Here is a 27,407-nt window from a genome sequence, read left to right as displayed (position 1 = left end):
AATACTGTTTCTGTCTTGCCTTCTTTAAAAGCCTACAGATGTAGAAAACAAACGTATGGACACCAAGGGGGGAAAGTCACGGGAGTGGTGGTGGTGGGATGAACTGGGAGATTGGGATTGACATGTATACACTCATGTGTATAAAATGGATAACTAATAAGAACCTGCTAAAAAAAAAAAAAAAAAAAGAACCTGCTGTATAAAAAAATAAAATTCAAGAGTTCAAAAAAAAGCCTCTTTATCAAAGAAATAATAATCTATAAACACCTAAACTGACTAGAAATGTCTCAGAGAACTCTGCTGGATGAAGTAAACTACTTCTGTAATGGGAATTATCTCCCACTACTGTATCGGTTTCTGGATGACAATTACAATGAACTGCAAAGTAAGAAATAAAGAACTATTAATATTAAATGAGTAACTAAGTGGCTCTGGAACACTGCAGTAGTATTTATAAAATGGGAGGGTCCAATCAATCACATCCCACATACAGGCACTCAGTCTCTGCATCCAAACACAAATAAACCACATACAAGACCTAATCCCTGAAGTCATCTTGACTCCTCTCTTTAGCACATAATACATTTAACTAGTTCCCTAGTTCGATCAATTCTGCCTGCTCAAGTCAACTATTATCTCCTTTCCAACTACAGCTGCCTTAATTTCAATCTTTATTGTTTCTTTCTCATATTATTGGTTTGCTTCCTTAATGAGTTCCTTTTCCAATATCTTTTCCCCTCTAATCCTTTTCCCATGTTGTTAACAAATTCTCAAGTACAAGTGACGCTACTCTTGTTTATCAAAAGTTTACCATAGTACTTCCACTTCTGGCCAAGACAGAATAATGGGAACCAAATTTATTCTCCTGCCTGAAACACACAAAAAATTCAAAATAAAAACAGATGAGGGGCTTCCCTGGTGGCGCAGTGGTTGAGAGTCCGCCCGACGATGCAGGGGACACGGGTTCATGCCCCGGTCTGGGAAGATCCCACGTGCCACGGAGCAGCTGGGGCCGTGAGCCATGGCCGCTGAGCCTGTGCTCCACAAGGGGAGAGGCCATAACAGTGAGAGGCCCGTGTACCGCAAACAAACAAACAAAACAAAACAAAAAACAAATGAAAAGTGGTTTGCAAGACAACAGACTTATGCAAGGAAGAAGGAAGGAGAGTGATTGGAACCATATGAGATAAGACCTATAACTGGCCCATCTTACTGTCTTGAGGGAGTTTCCAGGCTGCAGGGCACACAATATCAAAATCTCTGCAGACCTTTTGTAGAAATTGACAAACGAATTCTAAAATCTATATGGAAATGCAAAGGACCTAGAAGCCAAAAGAACCTTGAAAATGACAAAGTTGGAGGACTAACACTATCCAATTTCCAGACTTGTTATAAAGCTTTAGTAATCCAGGTAGCATGGTATTGGGATAAAGACTGACCAACAGAATAAAACAGAGTCCAGAAGTACAAACATACAACATATATGGACAACCGATCTGACAAAAAAGCAAATGCAATTCAGTGGAGAAAGGATAGTCTTTTCAACAAATGATGCAGGGACAACTGGCTATCATATGCAAAAAGAAAAAAACCAGGAAAAGAAACTTTGATCTATACCCCCTACCTTACACCACATACAAAAATTTAGTCAGAATGGATCACAGACTTAAATGTAAAACTATAAATCTTCTAGAAAAATTATAAAGAAAATCTTTGGGAACTTGGGTTAGGCAAAGATTTCTTAGATACAAAACCAAAAGCACAATCCATACGACAGCAAATTGATAAACTGGATGCCATCAAAATGTAAAACTTCTGCTCTTCAAAATAATCTGTTAAGAGCTCAGACTGGGAGAAGGTATCACAAATCATATATCTGATAAAGAACTGTATTCAGAATACAAAAAGAACTCTCAAAACTCAAAAAAATAAAAAATAAAAAATAGCTCCAAACAACTGGAAACAAGATTTGAATAGACGCTTCACCAGAGATGAACGCAAAATAAACACACGAAAAGGTACTTAACAGTATCAGTCACCCGGGAAATGCAAATTAAAACACTGTAAGATACCACTGCGTATCTAACAGAATGGCTAAAGCGTACCCTGACCAAGTGTTGGTGAGCATATGGAATGACTAAAGTATTCCCTTAATATACTCCACACACAGATTCCTAATTTTCAGACAACTATATTACCAAAAAAGTACCTTTAACCATATAATTTAAACCACATTTAATACAATTTAATTTTATCATAGTGACTCAGAAGGGACCTCATAACATTATAATGTCTCTCAGTGTCATCGTTACGGTTTTACTAGTAAAATATAGAAACATGAATCAACAGAAATCTTTTATGTAACTTAGATACCGAAGAGACCAGCTTCCAGTCTGTAATTACCTCACCGGAGTATGACTGCTTTTTATTGTAAATCATTTTCTTGACTTCAGAGTTCTCAAAGAGTGGTTGCCTGACATCAGCATCAACATCTCCCCGGAACTTGTCAGAAATGCAAACTCTCAGGTCTGACACCAGACAACTGAATTGGAAACTCTGAGGAGGGGACCAGCAATCTGTATTTTTAACAAGCCCTCCAGGTGATGCTGAAGCCTGGTAAAATTTGAGATGCATCGTTCTAACGTTTTTTTGTTTTGTTTTGTTTTGTTTTTTGCGGTACGCGGGCCTCTCACTGCCGCGGCCTCTCCCGTTGCGGAGCACAGGCTCCAGACGCGCAGGCCCAGTGGCCATGGCCCACGGGCCCAGCCGCTCCGTGGCATGTGGGATCCTCCTGGACTGGGGCATGAACCTGTGTCCCTTGCATCGGCAGGCGGACTCTCAACCACTGCGCCACCAGGGAAGCCCTGTTTTAAAGTTAAAATGATAAATTGCTTTTCTCTGAGATTCTTTCTGAATTCAAAGAATTTTTAAGACAAAAAAGGAAATGTTACTTCAAATCCATGTTTTCAACAAATCTATAACTCAGCCAGCTGTTTTCCTATTTTTATACTCCTGAATTATTTTTGGCCCTTTATTAAGCTAGAAGACTAGAACTGAATGTAAGATCCCATAAATAATGCATTCTACAAAAGCCTTCGTTTTAAAACAAACTTTTCGGGCTTCCCTGGTGGCGCAGTGGTTGAGAGTCTGCCTGCCGATGCAGGGCACGCGGGCTCGTGCCCCGGTCTGGGGGGATCCCGCGTGCCGCGGAGCGGCTGGGCCCGTGAGCCATGGCCGCTGGGCCTGCGCGTCCGGAGCCTGTGCTCCGCGGCGGGAAAGGCCACGGCGGTGAGGGGCCTGCGTACCGCAAAAAAAAAAAAAAAAAAACTTTTCTACTTAAATATCACAGTCATTTATTCATATCTATTTTTGCAACTGCATCCAACATTCCTTGCAAATTTACAAGATTTGCTTCTAATTTCAGCCACGAATTGTCACCCCCAGTGAACACCTGTGCAACTTTTAATTAGGTTCATCTAAATGGAATGGACTTGAAAAATAATCCTAGTTATAAAATTTTTAATTGTTTCATAAAGATACTCAAGAAACAGAATGAAAGTGGAGATGGTCTTGAACTGAATCAGGACAACTGGGGCTGTCAATAATTTGCTCAGAGACTTTGAGTTAATAACTTCATCTTTCTGGGTCTCAGTTCCCTCACTATAAGAGAGAGTTGATGACCTTAAGGTCCATTTCAGGTCTAAGAATCTATACATCTGTGATCTTACTCTTATCCTCTATGTACTGTACTTTTACATTCATGTGACACTGTCAAATTATTTTAAGTATTTTTAAACAGTTTTAAAATTGTTTTAGGATACATGCCTCTTCTCAGGATTCAGGAATATAACTCTAACACTGAATATGAACAGTAAAATATGAACACATGCAAACTTTTAGTTGTTGAAGCACCAAAATGGTAGTGTGACTTTAACAGTCTCTTATTCTTTCTTAGATGGGTTAATTTATCTCTGAAACTACAGGGATGGCTGGCATGAACTCCTAAAAGCAGAGATTTCAAACATCATTAACAACATGGACTCTGGAGGCAGAATGCCTGGGTATGAATTCTGAATCTACCACTTAAGAATTATTTGTCATCTTGAGGAGGTTATTCAAACTTCCTAAACCTTAATTTTATCAATCTTCTGTTAAGAGGATAGTAATAGTATCTTCTCCATACAACTTAAATGAGCTAATCTTCTGAAAGCACTTAGCACAGAATGAACACTCAATAAGCCTTAGATATTTGTATTAACATTACTTGCGAAGTTGGCTCTCTGCTCAGAAGGCATGAGAACTCATTGCAATTCACTTTGTAAACACAAGTATACAGCTACTTTGTGCAAGGCATCTCACCCTCACTACAGGAGGAGAGGTTCTCAAACTTCAGGATGTATCAGAATTGCTTGGGATGCTTTTTTAAAATACAGACTCCTGTGCTCTGCTTTCAGAAGCTCCAATTCTGCAATTTTAAATAAGCATCCCAGCTGTTTCTAAGACAGGCTGCTGAGGACTACAGTTTGAGAAACATTTCTGTATGGGTTTCAAAGAGAAAGAATGTTTCCCTTCAAGTACTTAAAATCTCCAAGCATTCTTTCCATTTCAGAACTCACGGCAGCTACCACAGTGCTGCTCCTGTTGGCTGTGTACCACATACAGCTAATATGGTCCTTTCATGTAGATTCCATTTGCCATCACTTTAAGTTCCAATATCTGTGTCCTGATTCAATGACATAACATAACTCTTTACCTTGTATTTGAGATCTGCCTAATCCTCTAAACCCCACCACCTCCAAACCTGTGACTACTGATGGCTCCTGATATACAGGCTATTCCTGACCTCTGAACATGGTAGATTCATTAACCCTGGATGCTGACCTACAAACATGACTACGGTCTCATTCATAGCCCTGGTCTCAGAATAACACTTCCAATACTGCTGTCAGCAAACATGTCTTCAGTATAGCACACATTTTCAGACAGAGACTGCAGTGTCAAAACCTATATGAATTTAACTCACAAAACCTTAATGCATACAAAAACAACAAGAACAACAAGAAAGCAACAATCAGGGATCAGAAGCATCCTGGGATGGAACGTAGACTATGACAAAGGAATTTAACTGTATTACAAATGTTTGACACAATAAGCTCACTGAAGGAAGTGGGGGGAAAAAGGAGCTGACCCAAGTAACCTTGAATGGTGTTTTGACTGAAAACTGTTAATACTAAAGACAAGAAGAACTATACATAAGCATTGTATGCTAGCTGATGAAGCTGTCCATCATGGAGGTATGGGTTAATAATTCTGAAACTGCTTTACATGTATATTGGGGTAAACAAATAAGTAAACGGATGGTGGGTAGTGGGAACCAGATCTCTTAACATTGAAGAAGGAAGTTACAGATAAACAAGGGAAGAATACTACTACAATTTAAGCACGTGGTACTAGGTTAGAGTTGAAGACGTCAGTTTGAACACATGGTTACCTTAATATAAATGCAGATGGATAGATACAGAAATAATGACAGTTATGTGTGTACACGTGTTAGTATCCATACATATACTTCCTAACTCTGCTGCTGAAAGGACCTAGAAGCAGTGACATTCTGGTAGCAACAAGCACACCCAGAGCCCAGATCTTAGTTTCTAAATACCATTTTCCGATATAAGGAACCAGAACTCCTTGGAGAAACAGCTGATTTGGGGGCTGGGACAGGGAGAATACAATTCTTTATAAAAGAATTCCAAATAATTTATGTTGCTATTTGTCCCTCTAGGAGGTGGAGCTTAACTCTCCCCGCTTGAGTGTGGGTGGAGTTAGACTTGCTTCCAAAAAACAGTATGTAGAAGGAGAAAAAAGAAAAGTAACTTTGCAGTAAAGAAACCTGATAAACACTCCTGGGGCCAGGTGATGAAGGTCAGTATCACCAGTAAATCATGTTGATGACATGTATCCCCCGGTATCATGTGATGAGAAGGGCACTAGACTTCTGTGGTCTTCTTGCCAAAAACACATAACCCAGATCTAATCATGACAAACCCAAATTGAGGGACATTCTACAGAAAATCTAACCAGGATTCCTCAAAATTGTCAAGGTTATAAAAACCAAGAAAAAATGAAAAAAAGAAACAGATGAAGAAGACTAAGGAGATGGTGACTAAATGCAAATGGTGAGTAAATGCAATATGATAGCCAGGACTGGATCCTGGACAATGTCTTGAAAAAAGACATTAGTGAAATCCACAAAGTCTGGAATTTCCTATTTGGTTTAGTCAATAGTAATGTACCAATGTTGTTTCTTAGTTTTGACAAACGTACCATGGGAATGTAAGATCTTAACAACTGGGAGACCTGGGTGAGTGTATATGGGAACTCTCTGCGCTATCTGCAACTTTTCGTAAACCTAAAATTATTCCAAAATAAAAAGTTTATTTAGAGAGAGCAAGCACGTACACACAAAATGAGGTGAAAGAGAGACTGCCCAAAGAGGTGAAGCTACACTTAGAAAAGTCTACATGATTAAAAAAATAATTCGTAACTGTTATTTGGTATAAAGAATTTACTTGCATATAATTAAGGCATTAGCTAGATAACATTATTACTGCAACTTTCTCTCTTGGTATTCAGAATCCCAACGAAACACATACACACACACACAGGCAGAATCTTTTCTCAACACCATCTTCAAAATAAAAAGATTAAACAGACTCAGGTTGCAGTGTGGCAAACAAACTGAAGCAGGAATCAAGAAGCAAATCTGTCAACTAGTTCAACTATCTTAGACATGTTATTTCATCTCTCTGGGCCTCAGTTTCCTGATCTGTAATAGAAGTAGGTTAAAAAAGATGTTTAAGGATCCTTTCCAGGCAAAGATACAACAAGCTCCTTGAAACCAAATCCTGCTAGATTTGCTCCTAACCCTCCAGTAGCTCCTCCTCAATCTCATCTGTCCGCACCAACCCCCCCAGAATGCTGGCCCAGGCCCTCTTTTCAGTTAACATATTCTCAGAAACAAATATATATTTCACAGCTTCAAATCCCACATGTAGGCTATTTCCAAACCCTACCTTTACTTTGAACTCAAAGACCAACTGCTTATTGGTCATCTCTACTCGGGAGACATGTCTAAAACTGACTTCATTTCCCCCCAAAAATTTGTCTTCCAGTTCCCATTTGTCAGAGGCAGAATAACAGCCCCCCAAAGATGTCCATTTCCTAATCCCCAGAACCTGTCAGTATGTATGTTACGTGCAAAGAGAGAATTAAGGTTACTTATCAACTGACCTTGAGATGGGGAGATACATTATCTTGGGTTACTCTGCGTGCACCTAATATAATCACAGGGGTCTCTATTAGTGAAAGAGAAAAGCAGGAGAGTCAATGTCACAGTGATGCGGGATGAGAAAGACCTGACTGGCCATTGCTGACCTGGAAGATGGAAGGAGTATGAACAGCCTCTAGAAACTGAGAGAGACGAGAAAATGACTCTGCCCTACAGCCTCCGCAAAGGAACACAGCCCTTCTGACAGCTGGATTTTAGCCCAGGGAGACCCATTGCAGACTTCTAACCTCCAGCTCTGTAAGATAATACATTTGTGTTGTTTTAAGCCACTAAGTTTGTGGTAAGTTGTTCCCACAGCAATAGCAAAATAATGGCCACCAGGCTAGAAAACTGGGCCTTTCTTTTCTTTTCTTTTTTGCGGTATGCAGGCCTCTCACTGTTGTGGCCTCTCCCGTTGTGGAGCAACAGGTTCCGGACACGCAGGCTCAGCGGCCATGGCTCATGGGCCCAGCCGCTCCGCGGCATGTGGGATCTTCCCGGACCGGGGCACGAACCCGTGTCCCCTGCATCGGCAGGCAGACTCTCAATTACTGCGCCACCAGGGAAGCCCAAACCGGGCCTTTCTTAACGGGGATACTTCAGTCAGAAATTTGAGTATCATTGTTGACTCCTTCCCTTCCCTTAATCTCCATATTCAGTAGATCACTGAATTTCATCAAGTCACTACTATCTAATGCCTGGGACCCCAACAGCCTCCTGACTGGTTGGTCTACCTCTAGGCTCATTCCTAGGAAGCCATTTCCCACATTATAGCCAGAGAATTAATGCAAAATACAAATTACCTTATTCCGATTTTAAAAACTTTTTAACAGCTTCTCACTGCCCGAAAGATAAAAGTCCAAACTCTTTAATTTGACTTATGAGAGCCTTCTACCCCTGTTGCAGCCCTCTCCTATTCTCTCCAGCCTCTGCTCAGTACACAAATGCCAGGTCTATTTTAGTCACTGCTATATTGGCAACACCTAGCACAGGAAGTATTAATCCTTTCGGCCCTCACATGAACGCTCCCCCCTAACTGAGATGTAGAGTTTATTTTCTCTATCCATAAATTGAGGCTGGTCCTGTGACTGTTTTGACTGATTAGACACAGTAGAAGTGAGGTTCTGGAACTTCTGAGCCCACATCTTAACAAGTCTGGCAGCTTCCTTTTCCTTCCCCTGGGAACAGCTACTGTGCTGGAAGAAACCCAAACCATGTGGAGAGGCTACGTGAAGGAGAATCCTAGGGCTCTGGTCAATAACTCCAGTTGAGCATCCAGCCAACAGTCAGCACCAACTGCCAGCTGTGTAAGGGAGCCACCTTGCAAATTCTAACCCAGTGAAGCCCCCAAATGGCTGCCATCTTAACTGACCTCACATGGAGCGGAAGAACCTCCCAGCCCAGTTCAGTCAACCCACTGAATCATGAGACAGTAACAAAAGAAAGTTTACAGTTTTAACACATTAAGTTTCAAGGTAGTTTGTTTTACAGCAATAAGGGCATATGCCAACGTGGGTTTAAACTCTACTCCTGGTACCAATTTCATCTCTTGCTCCTTAACAAATTACCCCAGTAAGCTCCATCTCTTGACAGGAGGAAGAGCATGCAATCACAAGGATGGGAAGACTTGCTGGGGGCCATCATTGGAGAGTAGTTATACAGCACATGAGAAATACTCAGTATCTCTAATACATGTATGAGTGCCTGTCCTATCTCTTAAAACCTCATTTCTTTTCCAGATCCAGAGTTAAAATGTACTCTTAATGAAAAAGAGAAGTTAAATCAGTCACCTGTTAAACTCTAACTGATAATTCAAATCTGGGCAAATGTATTTTTTGAAGGTTCTTTTGAGAAATCTACTCCCATGGTGCTCAATTGCGACCAATTAAAAGCATTAAATATAGAACAAAAGTATATTAAAATCCCTATTCACATGGCAGTCATCTGCTCCACTTGTGCTATAACTGTACTAAAATGTGAGGGACAGATTATGTGAAGGATTTTGATTATGGGTTTTTTTTTTGTTTTTTGTTTTTTTGCGGTACGCAGGCCTCTCACTGTCGTGGCCTCTCCCGTTGCGGAGCACAGGCTCCGGACACGCAGGCTCAGCGGCCATGGCTCACGGGCCCAGCCGCTCCGTGGCACGTGGGATCCTCCCGGACCGGGGCACGAACCTGTGTCCCCTGCATCGGCAGGCGGACTCTCAACCACTGCGCCACCAGGGAAGCCCTTGCTTATGTTTTGAGAGGTTCCCCCACCGGTGATATTGCCAAGAATGGTAAGGATGAGAAGCAAAAACAATATCATTGGAGTGAAAATGCAAACATTCATTAAATACCTGAATGAGAGGTAAATTAATGGAACATACAATCAGTTAACCAAAAAATAAAACAATAAAGAAAAGAAAGTGCTTCACAGTTGAGCATGTGAAACATCTCTTAGACCTGCATGGTAATCTCTGACAGCCCTCTGGGTCTATAAGAAGCCTTCTGGGTATTATAGGAATTTGATATGTGAATCTGGTAGGATTCGTTACCGGACTAGTGTTGGTATTTCGCTTCCCAATTAGTAAGTATCTAAACACAAGTGCATAGTGCTCTTTGGAAAGATAAGGCAGATATAGGGCAATTCTTTCAAATTCAACAAACTCCAAAACTACCTAAGGACTCTGGAAGTCTCCATTCTAAGAGAGTAGAGGGCACTAACAAAAACTGCATCCTCTATGTAACAGTTTACATAATCTTTCTTTGTAACTGGTTTAAATGTCTATTTTAGTCTGTCCCAAAGGAGCTCTGATCCTTTTTGCTTGAAATTAAATCCCATACTAATTTTTCTGAAACTAGAACACATTTCTGCTTCCGAAACCATCACAGATGTCACTTCTTTCCTACTAAGAAGGTAATGCCCATACTCCCTCTCCCCCTCCCCCTCACAAACACACTTGGTCCTCACTCAACACACACTCTCAGTGCTATTCTCCATCCCAATAGGAAGGTATATACTTTAAAGTCATTTTTTCACTTATTCTCTTTATAGTTGAAGTACGTGTTTACAGGCTGACCAGCCAAGGTGAGAAGTAGATCCGGCATATGACAAAGCATATAAACTGTTTTGAACTAGGAAAAGGAGATATTGGCCATATTTTACACACACAAAGAAGTGAAGTAACTGGTTCAAACTTACACAGCTAGTAGATACCAGAACTTGCATTTTTAACTCAGGGCTATTTGTACATTATTAAATTTGTACAATACTAATTTTATACAATACTAATTCTCAACCAAGAGCTCCAAAGGATCCACCTTTCTACTCTGCAAAGGGCCCAAATAACTACAAAAAAACACATTTTTGCGTTGTTATTTGTATTGGTCAAAAAGTAATTGACCCCAAACTAATACAACATTGTAAATCAACTATACCTCAATTAAAAAAAAAAAGATCTAATAAAAATAGCTCTTTGGACTCTTTGGAGACTGAATAAAAACTACAGCTGATAGTAATAAATAAATAAATAAAAATAATAGTATGTGTTTAATAAAAAAAGGTAATTGACCAATAAAATGTGAGTGTTACGTGCCAAGCATAGTGGAGAGCACTTTAAACACATTATTCAATTCTCACATCAACCCTAAATAAGGTGGGAATAAGGGAGATGTTTGTCGTCACACAATTAAACATTCATTAGATATTAGTTCCTATTTTACAATATTATCCCCTATTTTACAGATGAGGAAACCAAAACCTAAAGTCACTATGTTATTAACTAGCATAGCCAAGTCTGAACCCAGTTTACTTGATTCCAGAACTGGTCCTTAAAGTCCTAAATTATTCTGCCTGGCCAACCAAAGTATTTTGCTGTCCATTAGGGAAAAAAGGGAAAGAAGAAAGGAACCTGGCAGTAACCAAGGCCTTATTACTATATTGTGAGATGTACGACATCTTCTCGATGTGACAGTACTAAAGCTATAACACATGGTGGTAAAAATCTTAGAAAGGCCCAAACTGAAGATAATCTTCAATCTGAACTACTTGCATCTCCCTGAATCTGCCAGGCATTGGGAAACAATTCTTCACGGGTCTCACACATCTCTGAACATCTTGCAGAAGCATGCACTGCCCTTTTGTTCCAGCCTATCTTTTCAAGGATGTTTGCATAATGAACAAAGCTTTGGAAGACTAGATAGCGTCTCCCTCCAAAGCAGAGGGCAGTGTAATAAAGATAATGTCTTCCTCCAGAGCAAAAGTCAGGCAGGTTTACTGCCCATTATAAAAATCTGGGTTCCCCAAGCTCAAGGTTCCTCAGCTCCAACCCAAGCCCACCACAGTATCGCCCTGGGCTCTTCCATACCACCCCTGTAAGGACTCGGATGGGGAGTGAACCTACAGGACCGTAATACTCACATGGCTTGATGTACAAGAAAGGCCTTTGTCTCTTACCTAGGCGTCTCCTGTCTTCCGCCAGCATCCACGAAACTGTGGCAGGCTAACTTGATAGCGTCCATGTAGGGTAAAAACCCCAGATCCTTCACAGATCTTGATACCAAGTTCTTTGGACTACTTCTCACCTTTGCTTTCCTCAGAGATACCCTCTCCCATTCTATAGGAGACACTATTCATCTTTTGGTCATCATCTTTGGCATGAAATTTCTCCTAAAGGTCCTCAGCTAGAATCTACTATTAACTCCATGATGCCCCCATTGATTCCTGCACACAGGTTTCTATCACAGCCCTTTTAAAGCTTTATTCCACTTGCTTATTTGTGTGCTGTGCCAGTTAATCAATTTATTGCCTCTCAGCTCAAAATTTATCTTTTTATACATGCTCTGTGATAATGAATGAAATTGCTTTAAGCATTTCTCCTTACAGTGAGCATAATGTTAAGCTTTCTCAATAGAGGGTGCTGCCAGGACACTGCAGGAGGAAGGGAGTCCTCCAGAGAACATTACACTTAATGATGAAAGACTTTTCTTTTGCCCTAAGATTAGGAACAAGATAAGGATGTCTGTTCCTGCCACTTGTATTCAGTATTGAGTAAATAACTTACTGCAGGTTCTAGTGCCAGGCAAGAAAAAGAAATAAAAAGCAAATAGATTGGAAAGGAAAAAATAAAACTATCTCTATTCACAGATGACGTGACCTTGCATAAAGAAAATCCTAAGGAATCCACTAAAAAAAATACATACGCACACACACACGCACACATGAGTTCAGCAACGTTGCAGGATACAAGCTCGATTTTATACACTTGCAATGAATATGAGAATGAAATTAAGAAAATAATTCCATTTACAATTGCATCAAAAAGAATAAAATGTTTTAGAATAAATTAACAGAAGAAATGTACAACTAATATTCTGAAAACATTGTTGAAAGAACTTAAATAAGATCTAAATAAATGCAATCTCATCAGAATCCCAGCTGGCTTCTTTTTAGAAACTGACAGGCTGATCCTAAAATTCATATAGAATTACAAGAGACCCCAAAGACCCAAAACAATTTTTAAAAAGAAGAGCAAAGTTGGAGGACTACACTTCTCAACTTCAAAACTTACTACAAAGCAACAGCTACAAGACAGTGTGGTACAGGCATAAGGATAGGCATACAGAATTCTATCAATGCAATAAAATTAATGGAGAGTGCAAAAATAAACTTGTGTGTCAATGGTCATCTGATTATCAACAAGGAGGTACCAAGACTATTCATTGGGGAAGGAATGGTGCTGGGACAACTGCATAGCCACATGCAAAAGAATGAAATTGGACCACTTACTCAAACCATATACAAAATTAATTCAAAATGATCTAAATATAATAGCTAGAGCTATAAAACTCCTAGGAATAAATTTGCATGACATTAGATTTGGCAATGGATTCTTACGTATGACACCAAAAACATGGGGAACAAAGGGAAAACAGATGACTGGACTTCCTCAAATAAAAACCTTCTATGCTTCAAAGAACACTATCAAGAAAGTAAAAAGACAACTCACAGAAGGGGAAAAAATTACAAATCATATATTTGATAATGGACTTGTATCTAGAATATATAAAGACTCTTATAACTCAAAAATAGAAACAGAAATAACTCAATTCGAAAATGGGCAAAGGATCTGAATAGACATTTCTCCAAAGAAGATACACAAATGTCCAGTAAGCACATGAAAAGAAGCTTCACATCACTGTCCATTAGGGAAATGCAAATCAAAACCACAGTGAGATTCCAATTTGTACACAAATGTTCAGAGTAGCATTTCTTAATAACATCCAAATAATAATTTATTAACAGTAACAATCCAGTGTCTATTAACTGATGAATGCATATACAAAATGTGGTATATCCAAAGAGTGGAATATTATTTAGCCATAAAAAATGGAACAATTAACTGGGAGGGATTAAAAAGAAAGCTAGGTTACTTATCATAAGTAAAATCCCATCAAGGGATATAATGAAATAGTAATGGATTCATTTTTAATCAACTTCATTATGGCAGATGGTGCTAGAATGCAGGGGAAGGATAGACCCAAATGTCAATGAAGCTTCCTCTCAACTTCTGTCTAGGCGTTTCTTTAAAAGGTCTTCAAAGAAATTCATGCAAGGAATGCCTCCTGCAACTTGGTCATATGCAAAAGTGAAGCAAGAAGCACATCCGTTTGGAGCTTGCCCCAAGGGCCTCTAGTTCTTCTCCAAACTGGGTTCATAACTCCCACCCACAGAGGGAAAGGCAGTACCTGAAGCAGAACCCAGGGATAAGCAAATTAGCATTTCCAAGGTCAACTGCTGACAGGCCTAATTGATTACAGCAACCAGTATATTCTGGCTGAAGTTAAGAGGCTTAGCCTCTCTAGCTTGCTCAACACTAGCAAGAAACTAATTTACCACATCAGTTACAAAATATGGAAGTACTGTAGGTATGGAGTCAAATTAGGATGCGACATTTCAAAAAGAGGCAAATATTAATAGGATCTGGAGAAGTAAGTGATTTTAAGGGGGTTAAACAATTTTGGGAAAAACCTAAAATACCAATCATGCCAGCGGTAAAGGACTGACAAGTACAAAAAAAAAAAAGGAAAAGAAATCAATAGATAGTATTATCTTGTTTTACCAACTGGCTCAATGTTTCAATGTGAATATTCACCAAAACTGCTAAAAAGCTGCAAAACTAAATGATCTAACTACCATTACAATTTTTTGCCCTCCTCTGATAGTCACTGAAAAGTGAAACGCCCTCTGCCATTTCCCACGTGTAGCTATTAAGCATATGAAATGAGGCTAGTCCGGACTGAGAAAAGAATGTAAGTATAAAAATAACTCAATTTTCATAACGATTACAAGTCGAGGTAATATTTTAGACACATTAAATAATATATTACTAAAATTAATTCCTCTTCTTTTTTCTTACCTTTTGTAATGAGGATAGTGGAAAATTTTAAATTACGCATGCTCACATTATAGTTTTACTGGACAGTGCTGCTACATACAAATTGGGCCTCTCACTGTTGTGGCCTCTCACATTGCAGAACACAGGCTCCGGACGTGCAGGCTCCGCGGCATGTGGGATCTTCCCGGACCGGGGCACAAACCCGGGTCCCCTGCTTTGGCAGGCGGACTCTCAACCACTGCACCACCAGGGAAGCCCCCAGAACACACAATTAATTTCAGGTGTGAAGTACAGAAAGAGGGAGAAATAGGTCTGGGTAATAAAAAAATCTTCTCTAGAATAATCACATTGGTTTCACCTGTTAATCACCAACCTACTAAAAGTTCCTTTCTGCTTAGGGAAAGACAAACTTTTATTTCTTTTAAAAAGGATCTAATGTTTCAAAAACGATCCTAAAGCCTGTTCTACTTCTGCCATGAATTGTCATCTTTGCCTAGAATTAAACTAGTCTTAATTCTTTTCAATGATCAAAGATATATGATAAAGTGCTAGTCTAATTTTAAAATCTGATCGAGTGACTCCACTTCGGTTTTTCCTGTAATAGTCATTTTCATACCTATTAGGTCACTGAAACCTAACTCATGCCTCTGCTCCAAAGGTTTAAAAAAAAAAAAAAGAAAAGAAATGAAAAAGAAAAAATAGAATCAACACAAATATTATTCGCAAGCATCTAGGAAAACCCAGGCAGTATTTAGGTACTATACGTATTCTGTTTTAAAAACTAAAATATGACTCATTTACTATTTCAAAAAGGGACATCCCAGTGTGGATGGGAGCTTAGCAAACAGGAGAGTACAGCAAGCAATTATTTCCACACATTCCATCATGTGCAGAAACCAAGCCAACCTTCAGGTTTTTACAGTCTGGGGAAGAAAGAAAATCTGGAGGTGTTGGAAGAGTTGGAAATTCACGGAGTGAGAGTGCACCGCAACAGGAGGGGAGGGGAGGGGAGGGGAGGTGAGGGGAGGTGAGGTGAGGTGAGGTGAGGCCAACAACAGCTCAAACTTTCCTCTCCGTAGCTCTCAAAAAGGAAACCACTCAACTTTCTGACTAAGGAAGTCAATAGGAGAGGAAAATACATTTCACACTTTTTAATATCCCCAAATTGTGCCCCATACATTTGGCCCACTGATAGAATTTAAAGTGGTTTTTAAATGTTATCAACAACAAAAATCAAGATCACTAACTCAGAATAATAAATAATAAATATGAGATGTACCTTTCTATTTTGTGACAGGGCCTGCATCTATTGCTGGTAAATGAACTGAGTAACCGTGATAACTAGAAATAAAGCTAGTGGAAATGAGCGGTCTAGTCCTCATTCCTGGAAGAGCTGATCTTAAAATGTTGTGATCCTAATAGCCCTACAGTTTTTCTGGTCTGATAGAAACAGCACAATTTTTGTATTTTGAGATATATGGAATAATTCAGGCTCCAAGCTACTAGATTCCAATAATTTAGTGATTGTACTTCTTACACAATCCTGAACCCCCGCAATCAACACACACAGATCAGTAAGGCGCCAATGGCTACCTCATGAGAAGTGTTTTGGTGCCACCTAGTGGCATAGGTTTCTCCTGTCAAAGGGGAAATAACGATTAGACCAGGGTTCTCAAAGTGTGGTCCCTGAACCAGTAGCATCAGCATCACCAGAGAACTCATTAGAAGTGCAAATTTTTGGCCTCATTCTAGATCTACTGGAACTTTAGCAGTGGGGCCCGGCAATCTGTTTCAACAAGCCCTCTAAGTGGTTCCCTCCCATGTTTAAGAACCACTGGATTAATCAGTCCTTACACAAAAATTAAGTGTAAAGTTTTAAAAACTTAGGTTCATCAATGAACAAAAGTGCTCAATTTCTAATTTCTAAAGACCAAACACATTAACAAAACAAAAATACAATAAAAAAGCAAAAGCCCTGTGAAACAAAGAAAAGGCATTTATTGGTATCAGGATATCAGGTTATGGCATCTTAAGGGGGCTCACCTGAAAAGGGGGAACACATGAAAAGCCAAGGAGGTAGAACACTAGTGATCTTTAAACTGAGTCACCTACCCTAATGATTCCTGTGCACCTACGTTATAAAGTAATCAAGAGAAAAGAGAAAAACCTTTCTCTTGATTCCTTGCTAAACTTTATTTTCTATTTAGGTCTTAGAGGAGAACTTGGTTACTTTAAATAACTTAAACTGAGGTTGAGTAAGAGAAGTCCCATAATGCACCTAGATGTTTGCAGGCCTCTCACTGTTGTGGCCTCTCCCGTTGCGGAGCACAGGCTCCGGAGGCACAGGCTCAGCGGCCATGGCTCACGGGCCCAGCCGCTCCACGGCACGTGGGATCTTCCCGGACCAGGGTTCGAACCCACGTCCCCTGCATCGGCAGGTGGACTCTCAACCACTGCACCACCAGGGAAGCCCAAAAAAACCCTTTTAATAAATATCTATTTATTCAAGATTAAAAAGTTATATGCTTGAAGTAAGAAAACTGGGTCATGAGATATATGCCCCGTATGGCCACTGGTCCACACAGTCACATTTAAGTATATACCATCCCTTACTCCATGGCTTAAACGGCAAACTTACCAGTTAACAGAAAAAAATCAACTCTGAGAGGCTAACCATGCAAAACCAAGCCTCCAATATGACAGGTAACATCACAGACATTAATATCGGCGGCATAAAATATAAAGAAATTTCAAAGACTTGCTCTATTAATTTTGATTTTGTCCTTTCAAGATATAAATTTAGATATCCACAGAGACCAACTATTTAATTCTAACATTTTAAGAGCAAATGCCCACAATAGGATGAGTTTCTGACAAAACTCTTCTTTCCTTTTTCTCTTCAAACCTTCCCTCTACCCACAAGTGAGTTCATAAAAATATGTCACAGAAAGATGGGTCAAAAGCAAAATGTAAATAATAATAATTTTTTAAACACGAGAAAAAAAGTCTTGGAACTGATTTTTTACAAAGAACTTTCCTCGTTGTCACTATCGTTGCAAAGACGAATCTGTGTTGAGCCACCATACGGGGCTAAGTGCCGTACTACTTAGCCAGTTCAAATGCTCAACTGTTCACTAATTAATCTTAAGATGGATTTAAAATTTTCTCATTTGTAAAAAAAGATGTAAAACCTCATATAATTGCAATAAGAAGTAGAGAAAATATACTAAGAAGTAGAGAAAATATACCCAAAAAATGCCTCTCACATCACTAACAGCTAGAAAGGATTACTGCCATCAACTGAGGGCCATCAGAAAGAGAAAGGGGCGCCAGATTAATCTAGGTCAAGGGGCTGAAATCAGGCCAAACTGGTTTCAAATTCAAACTCCCTGGCTGCCACTTCGGTGTGTGCCCTATGGTAAGTTACTTCAATTCAGTGAGCCTCATTTTCCCATCTGTAGAATGAGGATACAGCTACGTCTTTCAGTGATTTTCACCGCACGCACCTTTATTTAATAGTATCTGCCTATAGTCAGCTCTGGCGGCTCTCTTTTCCTCACCCACTTCAACACTTTGAGAAACGCTTACATCAAAAGGTGAGGCATGTTCCCAGGTCAAGACTAAACAATACAATTATGGTAGTGATACATTTAATAGCAACATCTCACACATATTTCGAAGACACAAGTCAACAGTACCAGGAATCTCACCAGCTGAGGAAAAAGGCTGACCTTGAAGTTCCCCCAGCATTCAGGCTTTGTGACCTTTGGAGTCTTTTTACCAACCGTACCTACCAAATGCAAATATGTTCCAATGTGAGAAATGCCCCGTGGCATGCTGGTAACCTGAAAGTCCAGCTCTCCAGTTGATGAGAACAGCTTCATTTGTGGCATTTGCCCATTTCTGTGAGTGGGGTTAATTCTCCTACTATGGCTGCTTCAACCCAACACCCAAATTCCTTAATTACTTGATTGATTGATTGACTGATACATCAATAAGCATTTGCAGACGACCTAAAATGTATAAAGCCCTCTGCCAGGCTCTGAAGGTGGGGTATGAGGATGACTATAGATGAATCCTACCCTCAAGGACCTTACAGACCAGACAGGGAAATACAATAAACACAAAAAAGAAATATAAAAAGGAGAACATGAAGAACCTCTGAAAACAGGGAAAAATCCCTAACTTCCAGCAAGCAGTACATACAATAAAAGTTCAGGTATTATTTACCTAAAGAACCCCTAATATTGCCTATGCTTTCTACTAGGCAAATTTCAAAACCTCTCTGGGTGAAAAACAATATTTTCCTTTTACCAGAGTTAATGAATATGTGCATATGTGTATATCACAGTTCCTCTGCCTCAGCACTGCTGACATTTTAGGCTGGATGTTGCCCAGGGGCTGTCCAATGCATTGTAAGATATTTAGCAACACCTAAACACCTAGAGGCTGGTAGAGACCAGTAGCACACTCACCACGAGCCTCTAAGTTGTGACAACCTGAAATGTCTCCAGACGTTGCCAAAGGTGCCCTGAGGGCAAAACCACCCACTACTGTATATACACTATGCATATACGGCTATATAGATGGGGTCTACACAGGGATGGAGTGGATATATGGATCCACGGATATGAACCTGTGTGCATATATAAATGAGCTAGATACTCAATTAGAGGAAATTTTTATATTAATTTTCCTACTAGGTTTTAAATATATTCATTCACTCTTGAGTGCCTTCTATATACCAAGTGCTGATAGAGGCAACAGCAGGGGAGAGGGCGGGGGAATTAGAGGCACCTGGCAAAAATCCCTGCAGTCATGGTGCTTACGCACAGGGCAGACAGGCAACAAACCAAATAACTATACCAATGATATAGTATGTGAGAAGGTGGGGTGACGTTAAGTAGTAGGGAGAAAAATCAAGCAGGGCAAAGAGTTAGATTCTGAGAAGAGGACATGTTGCCCTTCTAAATTTCAAGGACCTAATTGTGCCAGACAAAACACATGCTCAGATTTTCAGATCATGTGCTCACAGGCAACTTCCTGAGCACAATCTGAAAGCAAGTCTAAATTTTATTAATGTTAAGAAGAGAGGGAATGTACTCATTTTGTTCTCATAACCAGTAAGGGAGCAGAATGGAGGGCTGTCACACACCCCCACTTCCTCATTCCTATTCTCTGCCCAACCCTAGAGGCTGACAAACCTCACTCATTCTGAAAAGCTCCCATTCCCTGAAGTAAGAACCAGTGAGTAAAAGCATCAGAGATCACCTAACCGCTAAGGTTCCTTTCAGCCTCAAAATGGCATTAATGGATTATCAATATGAATACTGCTGATGACAAAGAAGAGGGATTGAGGAAAAGGAACAGGAAATTTCATTCTGGTAAATCTTTTTGTGGGCCTTAATAGATGTTACAAGGCTGTTTTCTCACTTTATTGCACTGCCCTAATATATACATCGTTGTCAAAATTTTCCCTGTGATTCTTTTTATTAGCATATTTCAATCCTCTCCAAAAATGTATTTCATCACAAGTTCTTTTCACTTGATTAACTGTAGAGTCTACAAAGATGCCACTACAATGAACAAACACACACAGTCCTGGTGTGACATAATAGGAAGAAATATATATTTGGTCTCTGCCCCTAAAGCCCTTGGAATCATCAAAGTGATAAAAGTCTTTTTGTATTCTAATGAGATGACTGGTGGCTAGGGGTTATCTGGATAGCCTCAAGATGGGGGCTGGTTGCCATGGAAACCAACCACATGATTAGAGGGCTGGAGATCGACTCAATCACTAGTGGCCAATGATTTAATTGCGCGTGCGTGGGTACTGAATGACGCCTCCATAAAAACCCAAAAGGGCAGGGTTCAGAGAGCTTCCAGGTCGGTGAACACATGGAGGTGCTGGCAGCGAGGCAAGCTTGGAGAGGGCATGGAAGCTCGTGCCCCTTCCCACTTACCTTGCCCTTTGCATCTCTTCCATCTGGCTCTTCCTGTGATGTAGCTTTTTATAATAAATCCGTAATCTAGTAGATAAACTGTTTCCCTGAGCTCTGTGAGCTGCTCTAGCAAATTATAGAACCCAATGGCAGTGGGGGCAGTCTTATGGGACTGAGCGCTTAACCTGTGAGATCTGACACTAACTCCAGGTAAATAGTATCAGAATTGAATTGAATTGTAGGACACCCAGTTGGAGAATTGGAGAATTGGAGAATTGCTTGGAGTGGGAAGTGGAGCTAGAAGTGTCACAAGCACTGTGAGTAGCAGAGTAGAAACAGTGCAGTTTTTCCTTACATCTGGGAAATATGAAGATATAGGCAAAACAACTGAGCTTTTTGAGAGAGCTGGATTTTTACCACTCTGTAGGCAATGCCTTTATACTTTTAACACTACAGATACCATAATTTTCAATGGCCTTCATTTAAGTTATAATAACATTTTGCTTTTATAATTGACTCCAGCTTTAAAAGCTATATAAGAAATACAAACATTGGCTTCTTATGGTTATTTTTATTGTCTTTGTGGCCACCACCCCACTATTACTACTTTTTTCCAATTACTGCTTCTACTCAATAACATAATTATGGAATAAAGTATAAGAGCAAGGCCAAAAAGAAACCTTCCCACTTTAACTAGAGTCCTGGCTATAAGAAGCAGTTCTCTAGATGGAGAAATTTATTACAGCATAATGAAAATCCATAATGTAGATCTTCCTAAGAAAAGAAGTCTTAAGAATGTGAGGTCAGTATGTGCTGGCTTCTCAAACCATTAAGTAATTTTCAAAATAAATTTAACATAAAAGATTTAAGTAAAATAATTACTCCTTTTTCATAAAATTAGGTGATGGGTGATAGGGTTATGGGTGTTCATAATTTTCTTTTTCTCTCTATCCCTCAAATTCTTAGATTTTTAGAATGCCTTATATCAGGGGAAAAACTAGAATATTACCCACCAAAGCATCCAGATTCAGAAGTATGCACTGAACTGAATGCTTAAGGTTTGCAAATCTGAAAGTTCAGTTATTCATGAGAAGCACAAATTTCTAAGGCTATGTAATTTTTAACTCTGATGGCTGTTTTTTGTTCATCATTAACTCTAAAGTAACTGTCACAAAGTGAAAGCTCTGTTTATTGCCTAGGTGGAGACCAAGGTGAGAAAAAAAGGAATCGGGTTTAAAAAGATGATGATTCTTAATGAGAATACAAATTCTGGATACATGAAAGAACAGACTATCATTCAATCAATTCACTGTATCACTTCTATCAGTCAGGACTGCAACTGGCTGCAATGGAGAGGACACCTGACAGCCATCACTTAACCAAAAAGGAACTGATTTTCCTAACATTACAAGTCCATTAATAGACAGACTAGGGTCAGTACAATGACCCCAAAAGTTCCCAGCTTCTTCCTTCCATGACCAGACTCAACTCTGCCTTTACAAGTAGAAGACACTAAAGTCCAGGGAACGCGTGAGTGTCCAAGGGAAGTCATTGAGAACTTCACTAGCAGAACAGGACAAAAGCTGATGGGCTGTTTAAGAAAAAGCATGCAACCTCATTTCGGAATTCAAAAGGGAGAAGGAAAGGAAGAAGAAGAGGGACAAAAAAGAAAAATCAGATAATGTTAACCTCAACAAAATAACCAAAATTTTCTGAGCTAAATACCACTAAATGTTATTTCAATATTATCCAATTGCCGCAAATGCCATTAGACGAACACAATCAATTTTCAATAAAGTGTAATGGTTACGGGCAGAAACTGCAATCAAGTCCCTTATGCTCAAATCTCAACTCCCACCACTTACTTCGTAACTGTGTGACCTTTGGAGAGCACTTAACTTCGCTAAGCCTCAGTGGCTCATGTACCCAGTGGGGATAACAACAGTCCTTACTTTGAAGGATTAGTTAGGACCAAGTGAGAAATCACTTGTGAAAACAGCGCAGTGCCTGCACACATTTGACGTGTGTAGCCAATCAAGCTATTATCATCTTTTGATCATTATGGCCATCATTATCATCACCGTACCTCAGAATAGTTCAACAAACATCCAATTACCTGCCTGACCATAATAACTGAAGTCTCTCTGCTCTGTTTCTTTCAGCAAGTCACAGAAAGAAAAGCAATATAGAGAGTAAAATCCAGAAGCTCTCCAACAGTCTTCTCATCTACTGGACCCTTGGGCAATTTAAATATACATCCTTTTACTCTTTTCTTCCAAACGTTCCTCACAAATATTCAGCAAGAATCTGATAAGAACTGTCAATCCTCAGGCACATACATTTTCCATGGAATCGCAGAATGTTAACCAAACCTCTGAAGGCCATCTGAAGGCAGGACGAGAGGATGCAACCCTGAGGTACACTAACATTTTAGGGAAGGGCCATTCCTCAAATTTACTTGACTAAACTTAAAGGGCTTATGAAAATTCAGTTGCTTAAAGATGATGTTGATACCTACAGCTCTGATAAATTAGATCAGTACATTCTGCTTAAGAAGACAGAAAAGTACATAATAAACTTTAAAATCTGAAAAGTAAGCTCCGGTTATCTGAAAAATCTCCTAACGTAACAAATTTCATTTCCCAGTTAGTTCAAATAAAGAATTACTAGAATACCAATAAATTTAGAGAAAAACTAATAGATAGGGTGGCAGCAAAAGTCTAATTGCCCAGACACCATATGCTGTAACGTAACACGAGGAAAGGTGATAATTTCAAATATGCTAGAAAGTTGAATAGGGACCAGCACCTGTATAGGAATATGCAACCAACAGGAAACAAAACGAAACACATCTTTTTTTTAAGTTCTCGGCAGCAGGAATCCCCTCCACCAATAATTTAATAATATAGTGACAAGAGAATTGTGGTGCAAAGTGAGAAAATGATCCCCAAGTGATTGTTACCACCTATTTTGTCAAAATTCATTCTAATTTGTGATGAAACTGGGCAACCCGAAAGGTCAACAGAAAGTGTGTCTAATCTTATAAGGCTAAGAAGAAAAGGGAATATTTCTGCTCTGAAGATAGTTGATGGACTTTCCCACTTGCTCTTCTGCACTTTAATTTCTCCCAGTCCATGGACTATTGCCCAAGAAAATAGTCAACTCAAATGCAAACCAAATGACTAAATGATAGCTAACATTTACTGAGCACTTATTAAGTATTAATGACTGCTCTATGTAATTTGTAAGCATTATCTCATTTATTCCCCACAATAATGCCATTTACAAATCAGAAATCTAAAACAGAGGTTACAAAACTTGTCCAAGGACACAAAAATAATAAGTGATGGAGCTGGGACAAGAACCCAGGCATTCTGTACACAAAGCTCTGCACTCTTACATTACCCTATCCTGCCTATATCACAATGTAGGGGCATAATATAAGACACAAAGCACACAAATCGAATCCTCTTCACCTCAACTATGATATCTTAGTTGAACTTACTTTTTCCACCTGAGCTACTGAAATAACTTCATTAGCTACTTGAGGTATCTCCATCCTCCAAAGCATCCTCAGTATTGCCATGAGGTTATCTTTCTAGACCTGGATCTTGCCACATTCCTCCTCTACTTTAAACCATCCAATAATAAAGTCCTAACTTCTTTCAGGACCTTAATGTTCAATGTTTAGGCCCTCAGTGTTCACTTAATGTTTGAACAGCATGTATATGTCTTGCTTCCCAGCTAAACTGTAAACAACCTGAAGGAAGAAACCTTTATTAATCATTGTAATGCTGGCTAACATGAATTACTGATTTAGCTGCACACAAACCAAAAGCCTTAAATAGACTCCAAACTCATCCACCTTTGCTCCCCTCTTCACATCACAGGTCCTTCTTCTAAGCTCTGACCCTTAAATTTCTAATTGCTGGCTATACTTTTTGATAGTTATTGAATAAACACTATGCTAAGAGCACTTTGCATATAGTATCTTATTTAACTCCAACAACCTTATAAAATGGGCATTTTTATCTCTATTTCACAGATAAAAAATTAGAAGTTCAAAGAAATTACCTATCTTTGAGCAAATTATAGAACTAAAGCTGGAACTGGGACTAGAGACCGTATCAGGCTGATTCCAAGTCCTGCAATTAAGTAGCAATATTGGCTCTGTCTCCTAAAAGTCTTTCATTTACTGTTAGAGGCTGAGTTACTTTCAAATTTACTTAAATACCAGGTATTTTTCTACTCTCTGGGTCCTCAGACGGCACCTCAGTCGGGTGTCAGGTGAAAACTGCTCTCCTAACAAGCTCTTGTTCTATTACTCCAGTGGGGGTCACCCTAGGCATCCTCTCCGTAGGGAGTTTCTCCTGTCACCAAAGTCCTGCTCATAAGCACTCCAATTCAGGTTCATAAGCAGTTCTCAGGATATGGTCCCCAAGACCCTTCCACAAGGTCCACAGGGTCAAAACTATTTTTATAATAATTGTCAGACCTGCAACAGAGGAGCTGCAACAGAGACCACATGGCCCACAAAACTGAAAACATTTGCTATCTGACCCCTCATGGAAAAACTTTGCCAATCCCTGCTTTAGAGCATGAATCTTTCAAAACATGATGCTTATATTTCTTTTTAAATGAAACAGATGCTGCATTTTGCATCAAAATATACTTCTTATTTTAAAAAAATAAAACAAAAACAAACAAAAATGAACTCGGTATCAAACATACTAAGAAGCCTTCAAAGCAAATCCTGAAAAACACTGACTACAATCCTCCAGGAGGTTACGTACCAGCCCTTCTCTCTTATGATTTAAGATCTTATTATGAGTTTGCCCAGGACTACCTACCAAAGCCGAATATCTATCACCATCAAAAAGAGACTACAAATCAGGCTGGACAGGGGTAAGACCTTTAGAGGCCACCCACTAAAGATGATGGGTGACTTCTGCTGCCAGCTGTGAATGAATATCTAGTATGGAACTGGCCTTTCTGCCATGAGTGACTATAAGGCTGGACAAAATATATGAAGCAACTGCTTTCAGGCAGTGGGACAATAGGCAGAGCAGAACTGGGATGCCTGCGAAAAGGAAAACAAGTGAGGTAAGTCCTCCAATTGCCCTCTTGCTTGCAAAACGGAAGAGGAATCCAAGAGGAGCACAGCAGTCTTAAAGGACTGAGAAGACAGAGACTGGAGTTCAGCGAGGATGAGTAGCAGGGTTTTGCAAGACAGAAGGGGGCATGCAGGGAAAGCCCGTGAGGGATCTGCACAGAGATGCCCTTGAGTCTGATGCTGAATCCTAAGCTGCTGAGGAACAACTGCTGGGAGCTGTGAAGTGAACAATTCCCAGAATTTACGCAGGACTGGAAGACATTCAAATTCCATCCAGCAGAGTAGAGCTTTTTCGCTGAACTCTCTGGGCAATCAAAAGAGACTCCAGAAAGAGCAAGTTTTGTAACAAGGCTAAATTAGCCCTAAAGTAAAGCTACACTAGACCTGCCCTAAGGAAGTTTAACAACAAGCCTGGGATGGATCAGCCTAATCCACAAATTACTTAGCTGCCAACCAAAACAAAGGTCAATACTCTTTAAAAGAAGATGACAAAATCCCCAAACTCAACAACATAATACACACAAGTGGCAACAGAGATGCCAGAATTAGCAGACAAGGATATTAAAGTAGCTATTATAAATACGCTCCATGTGCTCAAGCATACAGAGGAAAACATGAGCATAATGAGGAGAGAAATAAGATTCCATTTAATTCTTTTTCATGTCTTCTAGAGCTGAAAAATACAGTCTCTGAAATTAAAAATTCCCTGGATAGATTTAGTCAATTAGACACTTGAGAAGACAGGACTAATGAACTTGAAGACACAGCAAAAGAAACTATTCATACTAAAGTCAGAGAGAAAAAAAGACTTGAAAAAAATCACCAGAGCCTCAGTGACTTATGAGACATTACCAAGCAGCCTAACATACATGTAATTGGAGCCCCAGAAGGAGAAGAGAGGGAAGAGAAATAGCAGCAGAATTTTTTTCCAAATTTGATCAAAACTGTAAGCCTACAAATCTATAAAGCTCGAAGAACACCAGGCAGAATAAACAAAGAAAATCACACCAAGGCACATCACAATCAAATTGCTGAAAAACAGTGATATTAAAAGAAAAACAAAAAGATTATGTTGCTCCCCTGCTTCCATATTTAATATAAAATAAAAACAAATTTAACCCAAACAAACAAATAACATCTTTCTAGATCTTCTCATCAAAAAATTGTGGTCAAGCGCAGCAAGACTGAACTTTTCTCATCTTTTGTAGAGGCCTTCCTTTACCAGTACCCCTAGCATCGGCTTAGTCTGTCTACTGAGTAATTAAGCATGAACAAAATATAGTTAAATTACTGGAAAATAACTATCATAATGCTGTATACTGTACAGTTCACAAATGTCACATCCTTTTCTTTTTTTGGCTGTGTTGGGTCTTTGTTGCTAGACGCAGGCTTTCTCTAGTTGCGGCGAGCAGGGGCTACTCTTCGTTGCAGTGCGCGGGCTTCTCATTGCGGTGGCTTCTCTTGTTGCGGAGCATGCACTCTAGGCACTCAGGCTTCAGCAGTTGCGGTGTGTGGGCTCAGTAGTTGTGGCTCACAGGCTCTAGAGTGCAGGCTTAGTAGTTGTGAAGCACAGGCTTAGTTGCTCAGCAGCATGTGGAATCTTCCTGGACCAGGGATCGAACCCATGTCTCCCACATTGGCAGGCGG

At 39.6% G+C, this 27,407-nt stretch overlaps 1 protein-coding gene across 1 annotated transcript in view; it reads right to left on the bottom strand.

Moving 5' to 3' along the window:
• The window catches only part of NSMCE2 (NSE2 SUMO ligase component of SMC5/6 complex), a 225,997-nt gene that overhangs the window by 190,859 nt on the left and 7,731 nt on the right, over nt 1-27,407 (bottom strand). The window lies entirely within an intron of this gene.

Source organism: Neophocaena asiaeorientalis, unplaced genomic scaffold, assembly GCF_003031525.2.
Source record: "Neophocaena asiaeorientalis asiaeorientalis breed wild unplaced genomic scaffold, Neophocaena_asiaeorientalis_V1.1 scaffold177, whole genome shotgun sequence".
NCBI classification, from domain to species: Eukaryota; Metazoa; Chordata; class Mammalia; order Artiodactyla; family Phocoenidae; genus Neophocaena; species Neophocaena asiaeorientalis.
The sequence above is the reverse complement of the archived record's forward strand: the minus strand, read 5'-3'. Positions and strand labels throughout refer to the sequence as shown.